Source organism: Primulina tabacum, chromosome 6 (genome assembly GCF_025594145.1).
Source record: "Primulina tabacum isolate GXHZ01 chromosome 6, ASM2559414v2, whole genome shotgun sequence".
NCBI lineage: Eukaryota > Viridiplantae > Streptophyta > Magnoliopsida > Lamiales > Gesneriaceae > Primulina > Primulina tabacum.
This window is the reverse complement of record NC_134555.1, coordinates 21663913-21666412: the sequence shown is the minus strand read 5'-3', so window position 1 is coordinate 21666412 and position 2500 is coordinate 21663913.

Genomic DNA, 2500 nt, shown 5'->3' with positions numbered 1-2500 from the left:
TGATTCTCTTAATAAGGTCGTAAAAGAATTTTGTGCACCGATCTCCTCGTTGTGTATAGCTGATTCTAGCTTTCTGAGCAATGAATAATCTCTCTGCTTCCAACAATCTCTCTGCCCTGCTCTTCACATCTTTGTAACTATCATCCATAACATCAGTATTCAACAAAGTTTCCTGCAAAGCCAAAAGTTCTTGTTTTGCGCGACTTGCACGCGCTGATATATGACTAAACTGAGTACAGTTAAGCAACTGAAGTGGCTTCTTAAGTCGTTTAAACATCTGCTTTAATCTATATTGCCCCGAACCCGGATCCCTGCACCTCCAAAGTTTCCTTACCAAAGGCTCGAAGTTTTCACTCAAAGCCCACATATTGAAAATTTTGAATGGTTTTTTCCTTTGCTCCGCATTCTCAAGGAATGATACAACTGAGAGGGTTTGATCAGAAATACAACCCGGAGCCAAGAACTCTGCCAAACCCATAACATTCGAATTGAAACAGTGGTTGTTAACGAGAACTCGGTCTAACTTGCTACGCACATGAGGAATGATCCATGTATAATAGCATCAAATATAAGGAAGGTCCGATAGATCAACCAAATTAATACATTCCACAAAATCTTTGGTTTCATAATTCTTTACTTGTAAACCACCAAGCTTCTCCTCTTGAGACAACACGTTATTAAAATCCCCCGAAAGAACCCAAGGCTCGCGGGAGTTAGTCCCAAAAGCAATCAAATCATTCAATAACAATCTACGTTGACAAATTGTATTGAGCCCATAGACAAAAGTAGCCAAAAAAACATATTGTGATTTGCGAAAGTAATTCTAACATGAATATATTGCTCATGCATCCCAATGACATCAAGATCAATCATCAATGGGTTCCATAAAACAAAAATTCTCCCTTTGGGACTAAGCTGAAAATTATGAATGACTTTCATACCTTGGAATCTCACACGCAACATGCTGTTGAGAGCATTTTCATCAAATTTCGATTCAAGAATACCAAATACATCGATCCCATGAGTACCCATAAGAGCTTGAGCACTCTTTTGTTTTAGTGGTTTATGAAAACCTCTAACATTCCAACAGCCCATCTTCATTGAGAACCAAAGACAATTGTGGGTTGCCGCCCCTTTTCTTTATTGCCAAAAAACCGAGAGGAATCACTTGCGTTATTCAATATTACATACTCCGTGTCACAAGAACTAGTGGCTTCCATATCTTCAAAGAATACTGTCATATCCTTGTTTTTACCTTGCATCGAGGCCTCACCTTTATTTTGTTATTCTTATTTTTTTTCTTATTAGTCACTGTTTTGAAGCCATCAGCTGTATCCCCTGATTTGCTACAATCTGTTTCCGTATGATCACACTCCATTGGTTTCTTTCCTTTGTCAAGAATAGGAGGCTGCTGCATATCCTCTTTTTGTTCAGTAGGTTGCTTCTCATTGGGCAAAAGACATCATTTCCAGCAACTACAGTAGGATGAACAGTAGGTTTGCCATCTATTTTTGTTGTTGCTACAGAAGGATTGCGCGAAGTAGCTGGTTTAGAAATGTTTCGCACAACCGAACGTCCTCTAGAGGAGCCTGTTCTCCAAGTGACACTCTAAGAACGAACACGCTTTGAATTATCTCTATGTTGTTCCATATTTCCATTACGACCATTGTTGCCACGAAAATTCTGATGAACACGTGTGTCCTTATTGTAGCCTACCTTGTGGCAATTTGTACAAATTTTCAGATCATGATCGTATCCAAAAGTAATGGGCACATCACCGATTGGTAATTCAATTACCAATTCATAAATCTTCGGTTTGGAGGTTTCAATTTCAATCAACACATGAGCATATTTTACCCTTTTGCGTTGGTGAGTGAGCATATCCATGTGAATGGGGGTGCTAACTCGAGAAGCCACTTTACTCAATATGTTGAAGTTCCAACAGTCCGGTTGTAGACCATGAATTTGTACCCACGTTGGTACCGTGTTCATATCTTCCTCTCTAAATCTGAAACATCTCGGCATTTCTTTGAGGAACAAATGAAACCCAAAAACCATGAAAGTTCCTCCATGCAATATTCGCTCTTTAGCTTCAACATTAGGAAAAGTAAAGACGATCCAACCACTCTCATGCGTTTGAAATTTTACATCAGAGCCCCACCTCCGCACTAAGTCAAACAGCGCTGCAGTAGGTGGCTTTCCACTAATCACATAGCCAATAAGACATATACCATAAGTATCCTCAATGGAATCAATGTCATTGATGCCAAATTTGAGTTTATCAATGCCCGTATCTACAAATTCAAGCTTGTAATCCTTATTTGCCATTCTATTGTTCTTAAACAAACCAGCATATGAAACTTTAGCTTTCTTGCGAGGCGCTTTGGAGATAACAGGGCGATTGCTCAGTTTTTCGGAAATATTCTCCACAAATTTGTTGGTATTATCAGGTAAGAATTGTGAAGTACCTGCAGTAGCATGTGTATTCCCCTGCACATCT